Source organism: Chiloscyllium plagiosum, unplaced genomic scaffold, assembly GCF_037043375.1.
Source record: "Chiloscyllium plagiosum isolate Xiang-an unplaced genomic scaffold, Cpla_swu_hap1 HiC_scaffold_4, whole genome shotgun sequence".
NCBI lineage: Eukaryota > Metazoa > Chordata > Chondrichthyes > Orectolobiformes > Hemiscylliidae > Chiloscyllium > Chiloscyllium plagiosum.
The window spans coordinates 114,029,580-114,045,544 of NW_028270142.1; the positions used below are offsets into that span (position 1 = coordinate 114,029,580).

Sequence of the window (15,965 nt, forward strand, 5' to 3'; positions counted from 1 at the left end):
TCCCCTTCTAAACCTACTATTCCCAGGCCATCTCCCATCCAGGCCTGAGTGCTTGGCTTCACGGGGATCAGGCGTTTTCAGACGAGTCTGACCATGACGGTGAGCCATTGGCAATGCATTAACTCCTGTTTGCTGGATGCTGCCTTTACACAGATGATTTCATGTCCCAGGTTTTAGCCACAGGTTTCCAGGTGACCAAGTCGCTGACCCCTTTAAAACATTTCCTTGGCCCCCTGGTTGAAACAGGTTTAGAATGTTTAACAAGGTTTAGAATGTTAAACAAGATCAGAAACTGATTGCTAACCTACTGCTATCCATATTTTATCCTTAAACCTTCCTTTGGAACGTGTTCTCGGGGTGAGGCACTGGAGGTGGGGTCAATTCATATTTCTCGTTTCTCTTTGCCTTGGGAGAAGGAATGGGGCTTCCTGCAGGAATTGCTGTTCCTGGTATATGCCAGGCTGTAGGACTCCTGAGGAAGTCCCAGGGACACTCGGGATGGGACTGATGCCTCTTGTCTAGTGTGTTAGCGGTGTGTACTCCAGTGTATGAGCAATGCCAAATGCAGAAGGATGGGGCGGTGTGCGCCACGTCATGGTTTCTTGCTGCTCATGTTGCATTGACGCAGCAGACTGAACTTTCACACGGAAAATACTGAAGAGAAAGAGAGAAAGCACGAATCAGAACACAGGGGAAACGCAGAGAAAGTTTGGAGACTGCAGGGAATGAAGTAATCAAGCTTGGAAGAGTTGGTGGGCGAGTGGATTCCGCAACTATTTTGCAAAGAAAGAAACCCAACAGTTAGAGGAACAAAAAAAAACCTTTTCATTTATTCTCTCTCTTCCCCTCGTTTGGGTAGAGTTGCATCTGTCACCTTGGGTCGAGGGTGGGCTGGGTTGGCGGGGCTCTCAGCTGTTCCCCAGAACAGGAGAGAATCCCCCACCCCCTCAGTTCGTGCTAGCACTAGTCGAACTAGTTCCTGTATCTTAACAACGACACCCAAAAAAAGCCCGAATAAAGAGGAAGACACTGCGGACGTGAGAGAGAGAGAGAGAGAGAAACCAAACCTCTTTGCAGAAAATGCAACGATCAATTTGAGCTGAATATTTTGAGGTAAATTTTGCTTTTTGATGTTTTTCTAAAGTTTTTCTACCAGACACGTAATTAATCTTCAAGTGGAAACATGTTGAAGTGAAAACAGTGCTACTTTTTCTGTGTGGCTGTAAAATGTTGCAGAATTGTCGAGCTGTTTCTGTTTTGCAGGAAGTAACGAAGCATCGACTCGCATTGCTACATTGCAATCTATCATGTTTTTAACTTCTTAACAAATAACTCTTTAAAATTGATCTTGCATTTTGGTGCATTTCTTTAAACTTAGATATACCTATATATATGTTTAAGGGAATTGTTTAAGGTTGCACCCCGTTCCCAAACTATATGCGTAGTATGCAAGCCATGTCCTTTTGAAATAAATCTTACTGACAGAGAGCGAAGTTCTGGATTTTGGAGAGACGACATCATTGTCGAATGTGTTGTGTTGAAGTGGGCATATGTGCTGTAATGTTATATAGATGGAAAGAAAAGTTATGCATTTGTGTGTTTGATATGTAGCACTTTGATACTAGAGGAGTTTGATATTCGAGAGCATAACAATTCCGTTTGATAAATTGAGAGATATTTCCTAATCACATTCCTGCTTTAATATTACGTCAACAATCTACATGTAGTTATTGCGCAATTGTAAAAGACATTTCTAATTTTACCTTATGGTGCGTGCAACCTATTTATGGATATTGCTGTTCTCTGTGCATTCCTGTAGTTTATTTAATCGCTTCCGCTTTCTTGTTTGGAACCCGGGTCCCTAGGGTATTGTGTGGGTATCTGGATTACTAGTGACATTACTTTGATGTCTTCGCCTCTCCTAACGAACATTAATTGTGTCCCTATTTTCTTCAACTGTGTGCCAACTATGGGATTAATTATGATGTCATTATTAAACATTTTATTGAACACTTGCTAATAACTGTGAGTGAAATTAAAAGTGCGAATAATCTGACTGTTAAATAATTGGAAAGTAGGCTGCTGACTTTGTGGGCATGGGGGTGCGCAGACTGCCTTGAAGGATAATTAGCGATTCTTGGTGTGGGTAACAAACTTGCTGCTGTTCTGCTTCTTGTTCGGTTCCCCAAAGCTCAGGTGTCACCATCTTACTAAACTACCTTGAAAGTAATGTACCCGTAAACATGCAACTTAGATTTCTTGCATTTTGAAACAAACAGCCCCATTTTGTTTCAAAGGTTAGTCGTCATTTTTTGCGGGGGGTGGGAGTGGAACCCCCAAATAGCTGTAACCGGGGCAACTGAAGCTTTCTACTCTGAGATGGACAGATTTTTGTTGGGGAAGAATATTAAAGATTATAGAACAAACATGGGTAAATATACTTGGGGGTTGGTAGTAACATGTAGAGCAGGCTTTAGGGACTGACAATCTTATTTGTATTTCTGACATTGTGATGTTACTTCGGAAAATAAAAGCCCCATATTTTACTTCTTGTTTTCTGGTGTTTGTGCTTTCAATGATATACTTTGTTTCACGTGGAAGAACTTTCTCTTGACACTGTTCCTCCTCTCCATTTCCTGAAAACATGCCTCTGACTGTGTTTTTGGTCCTCCCCGTGTTGACTTTTACTCAGCATCCATTTCTCCCCCCATGCCCGGAGGCAGTTTGGCAGCCTGAAAAGTGCTACATAATTTTCATGTTCTTGTTTTGTTTGTAATTTTAAAAATTTGATGTAATAATATCACATCTAAAATTGTGAATGAGCAAACATAATATGCATTGCATGTTTTTATAGTTCAATGTAAACTTAAATGAGATAGACTCAGACTTATACAGCACGGAAACAAATCCTTTGGTCCAACTCATTCGCGTCAACCAGGTATCCTAAATTAATCTAGTCCCATTTGCCAGCATTCGGCCAATATCTCTATAAAACCTTCCTATTCATATACCCATCCAGATGTCTTTTAATTGTTGTATTCGTACCCCTCTCCACCATTTCCTTAGGCAATTTGGTCCATGCACGTGCCACCCTCTTGTGAAAACGTTGTCCCTCAGGTTCCTTTTAAATCACTCCTTATAACCCAAGTCCTCCAACATCCTTGTAAATCTTTTGTGAACCCTTTCAAGTTTAACAACATTCTTTCTATAGCAGGGAGACCAGAATTGAACTCAGTATTCTGAAAACAGCCCCACCAATGTCCGCTGCAGATGCAGCATGACAATCCTGAATAGTATGCTGATCAGTACACACCTTCTTCCCTTTGACTACCTTTGACTCCACTTTCAAGGAATAATGCACTTTCACCCATAGGTCTTTGTTTGGCAACACTCCCAGGGCCCTACCACGAACTGTATAAATTCTATCCTGGTTTCCCTTACCAAAACACACCTCACATTACCTAAATTAAACCCCAACTGCCACTCATTGTATTCTGATATGACCTTCTTCTCTATTCACAGGATTGTGATAGAACCTAATTTCTGGGGGTCATTTTGACTAATCAGATTAATTGTTTTTAGTACATCTCTCAGAACTTCAATTCTATTGACTTTAGTGAATTTTTTTTATGTCTAGAAGATATGAACTTTCATGACCATCAGACCTTTTCCCTTCCATGATTTCTTCTATGTCATGGCTGTTTTTGTATGAATTTCCTGAATGATAATAATTGATATATAACAGTCTCTTAAATGGGAACAGTTAGTAGTCTGAATGTTTCAGGCTATATTTGTGAATCTCCACTCCATTAGGATGTTGACCCCTGTACTGAATCAGTGACCCTCCCTTGAAGCGAAGTCACTTTATATCATGCTCTGCCTAAAAAGGTGATTTGCTGAAGTGACCCTGGTCTTGTCTGATACCAAGAGTTGTGTACTTTCCAGTAGCGTCCAGGGATGTGGATGTCACTAACAGGGTCAATTTTTATCATCCATCCCAAATTGCCTGTGGTTTGCTAGGCCATTTGAAAGGGTAGTTACAAGTCGATTACCTTGCCGCCCCCATGTCTGGCTAGACCAGGTAGGGAGAGAAGATTTCTTTCCTTAAAAAGGATATGAGTGAATATGATGGGTTCTTATTAGAATAATTAGGAGTTTCATGGTGTCTTGCATGACTGCCACTAGCTTCATAAACCGGATGTATTAATTGAATTTAAATTACACCGGCTACTTTTATGGGATCTGATCCTGAGTATCATACATCCACAGAGCCTATGGATTAGTAATCCATGACATTACCTCAGTGCTACCTCTTCCTCATATGATGTAATACTGACTGAGGACACTGACAGATGCAGGCCCCTTGACAAGGAGACTGAAACAAATGTTAGCATCTCATGTTGCCACCATTACTTGGATGAGAATTTAATGTGGAACTTTAGACTGTAGGACTCAGCTTCTTGATGTCTTTATTAACTGACTAATGTTGGATATATTAATATTTAGCTAATGATGGAAATAAAATCAGGAGAGGTACAAGATAGAGTGCTGATTTACTATCACCTTTCTACATCATTGTGGAAAGTCAAAGTAACCCTTGCAGTTGAAAGCAAATACTGGATTTGAATTACAAGCTGGTTAGGCAGTCAGACTGAGGTCTCTGATCAACATGAGCAGAAATAGTTATACTACAAACCACAAGGACAATCCTGGAGTGATTTGTGATTGTTCATACAAGTGAAATTTAATGATTCCTTCTATTAGATTTACAGCTGTTTACTTTCTATACATAATATACAATGTGCAAGTTAACTACCAATAAATTGAGTGCAGAATAGAGTGTAACTTCATGTCAAGTTAATAGCTTGATTTCTCCAGATTATTTGAATGGATATGCGGAGATTCATGTATTTTTATGCTTGAAACCACTGTGGAAGTTGTTTTGAGCACATGTGAGATTGCGAAGGCCCCTAGACAGTGCCTTACGTAGAAGATATAATTTACGTTGTGAACTTTGGAAAGCTGCAAGCTCTTTCCAAAAGGGGTTGATTAAAGTTTCTGGCAGGAAGCGTATGAGATAGCTGTCTGGGTATCTCTTCAGGCAGCTCTGCTAATATTAACTACTGATACCACTTTCAAGTCCTGTCTAAACAGATACAAAGAGGCATCCAACTGGGATGCTATTAGGTGAGGTTTAGGTGACTGAAAGTGGCCAGCAGAACTTCAAACTTTCCTCATCTGTCCTGAAAGAGCATCTCTGTCTATCCTCAGCCGAGAAACAGAAGGATAACATTTACTTTGTGTAACTTGGCTCCTTCTCTGGAAAGTTTGCAGAACAGGTCTCTGGCGATTGACAGTTGCTCTGTCAATCCCACTTGTAGGATTCCAGGGTACAGGGTGGGAATGGAGCTGGAAATTTGGATTTGGAATTTGGAGCTTTGAAGATCTGTTTCTTTGGGGTTTCCCCTCTAGTTTTGTTCTTCTATTTGAAGCATAAAATGTGTTTGCCATTTAAGTGCAATTTTAAATAATACCAACTGCTTATATTTACCTGTTCAAGTTGGTGCTTTTTTTTGGGATTCATTTACAAAGACACCTATGTCCTGCAGTTTTCCTCATTCTCTGTTTAAGTAATAATTTACTTTTCTATTCTTCCTGCCAAATTAGAAAAGTCATACTTTCACACATTATAGTCCACCTACCAATTTCTTTTTACTCACCCACTAAATCTCTCGATATCCCTTTGCATACTCCTTGTATCTTTCTTAATGAGGAAGGTTTTAAGGACTGAAAAGTTGAAATGGAGGTATAGAGGTGGAGAGATTTGCAAGGACAAAATTCCAAAGAGTAGGGTCTAAGCAACAGAAGGAACAATCTCCAATGGTAGAATAATTAAAATCAGAGGTAATTTGAATTAGATGAACATAGATATTTTAAAGGATTTCAGGACTGGAGGAGATTAAAGAAAGTAGCATAGGAGTTTGAGTAGTCTGTCAGAAAGGAGAAAGTGAGGACTGCAGATGCTGGAGACCAGAGTTGAAAAATGTGGTGCTGGAAAAACACAGCAGGCCAGGCAGCATCTGAGGAGCAGGAGAATCGATGTTTCGGGCATAAGTCCTTCTTCAGGAATGAGGCTGGTGGGCCAAGTGGGCTGAGATAAAAGGTAGGGGGAAGGGAATTTGGGGGGGGAGGGTCTGGGAATACGATAGGTGGAAGGAGGTGAGGGTGAGGGTGATGGGCCAGAGAGGGGGTGGGGGTGGAGAGGTCGGGAAGAAGATTGCAGGTCAAGAGGGCAGTGCTGAATCCGTGGGTTAGGACTGAGATAAGGTGGGGAGAGGGGAAATGAGGAAGCTGGAGAAATCTACATTCATCCTGTGTGGTTGGAGGGTTCCTAGGCGGAAGATGAGTCGCTCTTCCTCCAGACGTCGTGTGGTCAGGATCTGGCGATGGAGGAGGCCAAGGACATGCATGTCCTTGGTGGAGTGGGAGTGGGAGTTAAAGTGTTCAGCCACGGGGCGGTTGTGTTGGTTGGTGTGGGTGTCCCAGAGTGTTCCCTGAAACGTTCCGCAAGTAGGCAGCCTGTCTTCCCAGTGTAGAGGAGACCACATTGGGTGCAGCGGATACAGTAAATGATGTGTGCGGAGGTGCAGGTGAATTTTCGACGGATATGGAAGGATCCATTGGGGCCTTGGAGGGAGGTGTGGGCGCAAGTTTTGCACTTCTTACAGTTGCAGGGGAAGGTGCCGGGAGTGGAGGTTAGGTTGGTGGGAGGTGTGGACCTGATGAGGGAGTCGCGGAGGAAGTGGTCTCTCCGGAACGCTGATAGGGGTGGGGAGGGAAATATATCTCTGGTGGTGGGGTCTGTTTGGAGGTGGCGGAAATGACGGACGATGATACGATGTATCTGGAGGTTGGTGGGGTGGTAGGTGAGGACGAGTGGGGTTCTGTCCTGGTGGCGATTGGAGGGGCAGGGTTCAAGGGCGGAGGTGTGGGATGTGGAGGAGATGCGGTGGAGAGCATCGTCGACCACGTCGGAGGGGAAATTGCGGTCTTTGAAGAAGGAGGCCATTTGGGTTATTCGGTAGTGGAATTGGTCCTCCTGGGAGCAGATGTGGCGGAGGCGAAGGAATTGGGAATATGGGATGGCGTTTTTATAGGGGGCAGGGTGGGAGGAGGTGTAATCTAGCTGTGGGAGTCAATCGGTTTGTAGTAAATGTCTGTATTGAGTCGGTCGACTGAGATAGAAATGGAGAGGTCTAAGAAGGGGAGGGAGGAGTCTGAGATGGTCCAGGTAAATATGAGGTCGGGGTGGAAGGTGTTAGTAAAGTGGATGAACTGTTCAACTTCCTCGTGGGAGCACGAGGTAGCGCCAATACAATCATTGATGTAGCGGAGGAAAAGGTGGGGGGTGGTGCCAGTGTAGTCTGGCAGAAATAAAAGTAGATAAAGCTTCAGGGCCTGGTGAAATGCAGCCCAGTCTGTTGAGTGAGGTAGGGGAGATTATAGCAGGGGCACCTGTTTGAATGGCTTCTCATGGTTTCGTGCTTCTAAAACCAGTGTAGTTGTCAGCACAGCTATCTAGTTGTCAAAGGCACTCTGACATTCATCAGCTTAAATATTTTGCCTCATAAAGTCAGAGAGTCATCCAACATAGAAACAGGGCCATTGGCCCACCATGTCTATGCTGACCGACAGACATCAAAAGTACACTCATTCCATTTACTTGCACTTTGTCCATAGCCTACCATGCCCTGGCATTTTAAATACTTATCCAGATACTTCTTACATCTGCTGAAGTACCTGCCTCCACCCCTGGGTGAAAATATGTTTTCTCAGAACTCTTCTAAACCATTTACTCCTCATCTTAAACATATGCCCTCTGGTCTTACTCACGTTGCTATGGTGAAAAAATTCTCATGATCTTCTCTGTCTATGCATCTCATAATTTTGTACTCCTCAATCTGATTCCCGTTCAGCCTCTTCTGCCCCAAGGAAAATGAAGTCAGTCTATCCAATCTCTCCTCATAACTAAGACTTTTCAACCCAGGCAACATCTTGGTGAATCTCCTCTGTACTCTGTACTCCTTCCGATAATGTGATGAACAGAACTGCATACAGTAATTCATCTGTGGCCTATCCAATATTTTATAAAGTTGTAAAATGACTTCCTTGCTCCTATATTTTATGTCCCGTCTAATGAAAGCACATATCCTGTATGCCTTCTTCAATGCACTACTTATGCTGACACCTTCAGGGACCTATGGACTTGTGCACTAAGGTCCCTTTGTTCTTCATTATATTCTGGGGCTACCTTTCATTGTGTGTATCCCTCCCTTATTAGACCTCCCAAAATGCATTACCTCACACTTATCAGGATTAACTTCCCAATGCCATTGCTTTTCCCAACTTACCAGCTGATCAATATCACACTGTAGCCTGTGAGCATCCTCTTTACTGTCAACAATATCACCAATTTTCATGTCTTCTGCAAACTTACTAATCATACCTTCTACGTTCACATGCAAGTCATTAACCTACATAACAAACAGTGAGCATCCCAGCACCAATCCCTGTGCACTGTTGGTCACAATTACGAAAACAACCATCCACCAGCACCCTTTGTCTCCTTTTTGCGATCCAGTTTGACAACTTACATTGAATGCCATGAGTTGTTATCTTTTGGAACAGCCTTTCAAGTGGGACCTTGTCAAAGCCCTTACTGAGTTTAGTAGAAACCACATCAACTGCACAACCCTCAATATGTTCAGTCACCTTTTCAAAAAAACTCAATCAATTTTGTTAGACAAGATCTTTGTTGATTAATCCTGTCTCTCAGAATTCTTTCCATAATTTCTCTGGCACTAACATCACTCTAACTTTCTGTAATTACACGGCCTATCCTTCCTGCCCTTCTTGCACAAAGGAACCACAATAGCTATCTCCCAGTCATCTGGCACTTCACCTGTGGTCAGAGAAGTATTAAATACCTCTGTCAGAGCCCCAGCGTCTCCCTTGCAACCCATTGCAGCTTGGGATATATCTTATCAATCCTCTGGAATTTATGCACGATAATGCCTGCTAAGATATCTAATGACTCCCCCTTGTTAGTCTTAACATGGTTTAGAATCTTGCCATCCCAACTGAAATCCCCAGCTACAATGTCTCTCACCTTTGAATGCAAGTGACAAATATTTATTCAATACTTCACCCATATCCTCTGGCTCCATGCACAGATTACCCCTTCGGTCTCTAATAGACCCTACACTTTTCCTGGTAAACCTCTTACTCTTATTATACTTATAAAATGCCTTGATGCCATTTCTTTAATGTTATCTGCAAAAGGTATTTTGCCCTCCCAATTTCTTTTTTGATCGTTCCCCATAATCCTATGCTTTTGAAGGGCCTTCCCTGTTTTAATGCATTGTACCTTACATATGCTTCCTTCTTTTCCTTTAGCAAACTCTTGATAACTCTTGTGATCTTGGACTTGCTGCTCTTGCCCTTCACTCTTAGAGAAGCTTGCTGATCTGAATTCTCACTATACAGTGCTACTTTTAATAGACTCCCACTTTCTAAATGTAGACTTACCTGTCAATACTGCACCCTGGTCTGTGTTTTCCACATCCTGTCTAATGATATTGAAATTGGCCTTGCCCCAGATTTAAGCGCTAAACTTCTGCACTAACCTTATCCATAATGACTTTGAAACTTGTAGATTACTGTCACTGTCTCCAAAGGGACCCTCTTATGGTGCAGTGGTATTGTCCCTAATAATAACATCTCTGAACAGGTTGATTGTAAAAAATATTTTAAAAATCTGCAAAATGCTCACCCACTGAAACTTCGATCACTTGATTTCTTTCCCTAGGATTAAGTCTCGCACTGCCCCATCTCTATTAGAATTACCTACATACTGGCACAAAACGCTGCTCTGGATTCACTTTATAAACTCCATCACAGGTAATCCTTTTGTATCATGATGATCCCAGTTAATGTTAACAAAGTTGAAAACATTTTTTATTCATTTATGGAATGTGGGTGTTGCTGGCTGGCCATCATTTATTACCCATCCCTAGCTGTCCTTGAGAAGATGATGTGAGCTGCCTTCTTGAGCTGCTGCTGTACGTTAACCACAATGCCATTAGAGAAGGAATTTCAGGACTTTGCCCCAGCAATAGTGAAGGGGTGGCGATATATTTCTGAGGCAGGATGGTGAGTAGCTTGGAGGAGGACTTGAAGGTGGTGGTGTTCCCATGTATGTGCGCCCCTTGATCATCTAGGGTCATGGGTTTGGAAGGTGTCTTTGAGTTTCTACAGTGCATCTTGTAAATAGTACACATTGCTGTTACGAAGCTTTGGTGGTGGAGGGAGTGGATGCTTGTGGATGTAGTGCCAATTAAGTGGGCTGCTTTGTCTGGATGGTGTCAAGCTTCATGAGGGTTGTTGGAGCTGCACACATCCAGGCGAGTGGGGAGTATTCCATCACACTCCTGGCTGGCACCATGTGGATGTTGGAAAGGTTTTGGGGAATCATGAAGTGAGATATTTGCCACAGTATTCCTAGCCTCAGACCTACTTTTGTCGCCACCGTGTTTATATAGTTATAGTCATAGAGATGTACAGCACAGAAACAGACCTATCCATCCAACCCGTCCATGCCGCCCAGATATCCCAATCTAATCTAGTCCCATTTGCCAGTACACAGCCCATATTCCTCTAAACCCTTCCTATTCAAGTACCCATGCAGATGCCTTTTAAATGTTGTACCAGCCTCCACCACTTCCTCTGGCAGCTCATTCCAGACACGTACCACCCTCTGCGTGAAAATGTTGCCTCTTAGGTCCCTTTTATATCTTTCTCCTCTCACCCTAAACCTATGCCCTCTAGTTCTGGACTCCCTCACCAGGGAAAAGACCTTGTCTATTTATCCTATCCATGGCCGTCATGATTTTATAAATCTCTATAAGGCCAGCCCTCAGCCTCTGACGCTCCAGGGAAAACAGCCCCAGCCTATTCAGCCTCTCCCTATAGCTCAAATTCTCTAACCCTGGTAACATCCTTGTAAATCTTTTTTGAACACTTTAAAGTTTTCCAACATTCTTCCGATAGGAAAGAGACCAGAATTGTACACAATACTATTGAGGGAATGTCAAGGTTCAAAAAGAGAAAGTGCATTTCTCATTGAAAACCAATAAACCTTTCCTTTAAAATCATAGACAACACCAGAGGCTATTTGGCTCATTGAACCTGTGTTTATCTCCACACGCACTACCTAGTCTAATACCAGTTTCCTGTAACCCCATGCATCTTTTGTTCTTCTTCATTCTCAATTTTAAAAGTTCTCATCCCCATTTCCAAATCTGTCTGTGATTTTACCACATCTCTATCTCTGTAACCCCCTCCAGCCCCTACAACCTTCTGTATCTCTGTCACCTCCTCCAGCCCCTGCCATCCACCCTGTCTCTGTAACCATTTCTAGCCCCTCCATTCCTAGCTATCTCTGTCACTTCCTCCAGCCCCTACACTCCTCCTCCCTATCTCTAAAACCTTCTTCAGCCCCTACAACCTTCCCTTTCTTTGTAACTTCCTCCAGCCTCTGCAACTCTTCCAACCTCTGTAATCCTCTACAACTCACCCTATATCAATAGCCTCCTGTGGCTGCTGTAATCTGTCAATGTCTCTAATCTCTCGCATCTCCAACTCTCCGAGATCTCTGTGATCCTCCAATTCAGCCTCTTGAGCACCGTCCAATTTCTGTTGTTCCCCCGTTGGTAGTCATACCTTGAGCTGCCTGGTCCCAGAGCTCTGGAACTCCCTCCTAAACTCATTTATTCCTCCTCTCTTCCTTTAAGATGTTCCTCAAGCCATCATACTTTGATCAAGCCTTTAGTCACCTGCCTCATATCCTCAGTTCCCTGGTGTCAAATGTTGCTTTCTGACATTTGTGTGAAGCACTTTGGAACGTTCTACTGTTTATATGACAAATCCATTTGAATTTCTGGTCAATGGTACCCCCCACCAGGATATTAATATTTGGGGATTCAGCAATGGTAAAACCATTGAATGTCAAGTGGCAGTGGTTAGATTGTCTCTTATTCATGATGTTCATTGCCTTGCATCTGTATGGCGTGAATGTTACTTGCCACTTGTCATCCCAAGACTGAATATTGTCCAAATTTTGTTGCATTTGCACATGGACTCACAAATGTGCTGAACATTGTACAATTATTGGCGAACATCCTCATTTCTGACCTTATGGTCGAGGGAAAGCCATTGATGAAGCAGCTGAAGATAGCTGGGCTTCGTTCATTACCCTGAGGAACTCCTGCAGAGATGACCTGGGTCTGAAATGACTGCACTCTAACAGCCACGCCCATCTCGCTATATGCCAGATATGACTTCAACCAGAAGAGAGTTTACCCCCGATACACATTGATTCCAATTTTGCTAGGACTCTTTGATGATACATTTGGTCGAAAGAAGCCTTGCTGTCAAGGGCTGTCACCTTCATCTGGAATTCAGCTGTTTTGTCCATGTTTGACCCAATTTTGTAATGAGGTCAGAAGCTGAGTGCCCCTGGAAGAACCCACACTGGGCGTCACTGAGCAGGTTATTGCAGTTTCATAGCATTTTTGATGACACCTTCCATCGCTTTACTGATGACCGAGAATACACTGATGGGGTGGTAATTGGCTGGGTTGTACTTGTTCTGCTTTTTATGTATAGGAAGTACCTGGGCAATTTTCCACATTGTTGGATAGATACCAGTGTTGTAACTGTATTGGAAAGGCTTGGCTACCGGAGCGGCAAGTTCTAAAGCATAAGTCTTCAGTACTATTACAGGAAAATTGTAAGCGCCCATAGCCTTTGCAGTTTCCAGTGTCTCTGACTGTTTCTTGTTATAATGTGGAGTGGATCGAATTGGCTGAAGATGAGTATCTGTAATGCTGGGGTCCTCTGAACAAAGCTGAGATGAATCATCCACTCAGCACTTCTGGCCGAAGGTTATCATGAATACTTCAGCCTAATCTTTTGCACTGATGTGCTGGGCTTTTCCGACATTGAGGATGGGGATATTTGTGGAGCCTTTCTTTCGTTTCCAGCTGATTCTTAGCTAGTTCTAGCAATGACCCATCAGGTTCAAGTTTCCTTCCTTTTAATTTTAATGCTGGTTAATTACTTTCCGCATTTCATCCATTTGAGACCTTGCTTTTATTTATACTTCCACTATGTCTGCTAACTCTCTAGGTTAGCAGGTATATTTAGCAGTCAAAGATTTCAAATGATCCAGTGTTATATCTTCTACTCCCAGAAAGATTTAGAAACTTTCAAATATATTTTTAATGCTCAATCCATGCATTAAACCTCATGAAAATGCTCTTATTTTAGAGATATCCAAAAATATGAAAACAAGAAACATCTTAATACAAAATATGTCTCAAAGTTTCAACCTGCTTTCCAGCACCATCCTTTTACAGATACCTCCTATTGAGTCATATAGCACGGAAACAGACCATTTGGCCCAACTCTTCCGCGTTGACCAGACATCCCAATCTTATAGTCCCATTTGCAAGCATTTGGCCCATATCCCTGTAAATCCTTCCTGTTCATATGCCCATTCAGATGTACTTTCAATGTTGCAATTCTGCCAGCCTCCATCACTCTCTCTGGCGACTTGTTTGATACATGCATCACCCTTTGTGTGAATAGGTTACCCCTCAGGTCCGTTTTAAGTCTATCCCTTCTTGCCTTAAAGCTATGCCCTCTAATTTTGGACTCCCTCACCCTATTCACCCGATCCATAGCCCTACTGATTTTATAAACCTCTGAGGTCACCTTTAACCTCTCACACTGCAGGGAAATAAGCCTCAGTCTATTCCGCTTCTCCATATATCTCTCCAGTTCCAGCAATATCCTTGTAAACTTTTTCTCAAGTTTAACATTCTTTCTATAGAAGGGTAATCAGAATTGTGTGCAGTATTCTAGAAGTGGCATTAGCAATATTCAATACTGCGCAACATGATGTCCCAACTCCTATACTCAATGTTCTGACAATAGAGGCAAGCATGCCAAATTCCTTCTTCCCTATCCTGTCTACCTCCACTTTGAAGGAACCCCAAGCAACTGTACCTTTTGCTCTCTTTGTTTGGCAACCATTGCCTAACATTAACTGTATAAGCCCTGCTTTGGTTTGCCTTAACAAAGTGAAACAACTCAGATTTATCTAAGTTAAACTTCACTTGCCACTCCTCGGCCCATTGGCCTATCTGATCAAGGTCCTGTTGTACTCTGAGATAATTTTCTTTACTGTCCCCTGCACCAGCTATTTTGGTGTCATCTGCCTAATCATGCCTCCTTGTATTTAGATCCAAATCATTTGTATAAATGATGAAAAGCAGTTGAACCAGCACTGATCCATATGGCATACTGCTGGTCAAAGACCTCCAGGCTGAAAAGCAACTTTCTAATACCATCCTCTGTCTCCTACGTTTAAGCCAACTTTCTATGCCATTGGCTATTTCCCCCGGATCCCACGTGATCTAATCTTGCTAACCAGTCTGGCATGTGTAACTTTATTGAATGCTTTGCTGAACTCTATGTAGACAGTGTCTACCACTCTGCTTTCATCTTTCGTCTTTGTCACCTCTTCAAAAAACTCAATCAAGTTAATGAAACGCGATTTCCCATGTTCACGCCCATGTTGACTATCCCTATCAGTTCTTGCCTTTCCAAATACATGTAAACTCTGTTCCTCAGAATCCTCTCCAACAATGTACCCATCACTGACATAAGGCTCTCTGGTCTATAATTACCTAGGTTTTCCTTACCACCCTTCTTAAATAATGGCGGCACATTAGCTAATCTCGAGCTTTCTGGCATCTCCTGTGTGGCTGTCGATGATATACATATTGCAGCAAGTGACCCAGCAATCTCTTCCATAGCTTCCCACAAAGTTCAGGGAAACATCTGATCAGGCCCTGGAGTTTTATCTACCTTTTTATGTTTAAGACCTCACCACTTCCTCTTCTTTTATATGAATTTTTTTCAAGACATCACTATCTATTTCCCCATGTTCCCTGGCTTCTATGTCCTTCTCCACAGTAAATTCTGACCTTTTGAATTATTATTGAACTCACTCTTCCCAGATTCTTTTCCTTAGATGGCTGAGATAGTCTTATGATCCCTTTCTAAGTATCATGGCATTAATGTCTTTCAATTCTGATAGCCTAACAATTTCAGAATTTCTATGCAAACTCTCCTGTCTTGGAACAGCTACTTAAGCTACAATACTTGCGCTGGCATGGCTAATTCTCCTGATTTAAAATTTTGATTCTTCAACAGTAGAAACTGTTCTTCCTTCTGAACCAAACTCCTGATTCTTTGAACTTTCACTTCTGTTGTCAAAAATTAACAAATTACTTTCTGGTCTGCTGAAAATTGAGCAGTATAAACTTTTCATCTATTAATTCTTACAGGAGTCCAACCAGGCTCTTGACTATCATCAAATGATTTATTGAAATTCATACACTTTGGTTCCTGAAGAAGGGCTTATGCCCGAAACGTCGATTCTCCTGTTCCCTGGATGCTGCCTGACCTGCTGCGCTTTTCCAGCAACACATTTTCAGCTCTGATCTCCAGCATCTGCAGACCTCACTTTCTCCTTTCTCCTCCTGTATCTGATAACTTCCTGACCTGTTTAAAGCAAAACACCCACACAAAACTGATTAATATCCATCTACCTCAATTGTAAAATCCATATCCCTAAATATATACATATAAAATAAAACATACCTTTCATCACAAAGTGAACATTCACAACTGAAATGAATGACTTACTGTTCTGACTATCATAGTGGTCTCTGCTGTTGCCTACTTGTGTGAATCTCCCAAAAACAAAAAAGTGCTGGAGATCACAGCAGGTCAGGCAGCATCGATGGAGAGAGAGCAAACTGACATTTCAAATC

The 15,965-nt window shown here is 42.3% G+C and overlaps 1 protein-coding gene across 3 annotated transcripts in view; it reads left to right on the forward strand.

Annotated features, from left to right (window-relative positions):
• The first annotated feature begins 673 nt into the window (after positions 1-673).
• map3k22 (mitogen-activated protein kinase kinase kinase 22) overlaps positions 674-15,965 on the forward strand; it is a 121,967-nt gene continuing 106,675 nt past the window's right edge. The window contains exon 1 of one of the 3 annotated variants that reach the window (XM_043687909.2): positions 674-1,113. The gene's annotated coding sequence lies outside the window, so the exon portion shown is untranslated. The remainder of the gene's footprint in view (positions 1,114-15,965) is intronic. The other 2 variants (XM_043687908.2, XM_043687907.2) reach the window with 2 other exon arrangements.